Genomic DNA, 402 nt, shown 5'->3' on the forward strand with positions numbered 1-402 from the left:
GTTGAAGCATGGGAAAAGTCATTCTTTATTTCTCACCGAGTGCCTGGCAAGGGCGTAGTCATTTATGTCCATAGCACTTCCACTTTGGAGAAGAAGATTCTGGAGAAGGGGTCCAAATGACCTTCACGCAAAAACAGAGCTCGGGCTGAGCCATGGGTGGTTCACCAGGACAGCCATGTAGGCCTAGCTCTGTGAGATACTAAGGCTTGCCAGAGATATGAGTGGTGTAATCCCCTGTTCTCTTCCCAATCTCTACCAGTTCGTGCTGGGTTCCTGCTGTCTACAAACCTTCGTGCTCCTCATGTCTTTGTGGGTCCACTGCTCACAGTTCGTGCCTTCCTCTGCGGTCTCATGTTCATGGCTCAGTGTCTGAACTTCCATATTTTTCCTTTTTTTTTTTTT

Source organism: Grammomys surdaster, unplaced genomic scaffold (genome assembly GCF_004785775.1).
Source record: "Grammomys surdaster isolate TR1022 unplaced genomic scaffold, NIH_TR_1.0 125849, whole genome shotgun sequence".
In the NCBI taxonomy this organism is placed as follows: domain Eukaryota; kingdom Metazoa; phylum Chordata; class Mammalia; order Rodentia; family Muridae; genus Grammomys; species Grammomys surdaster.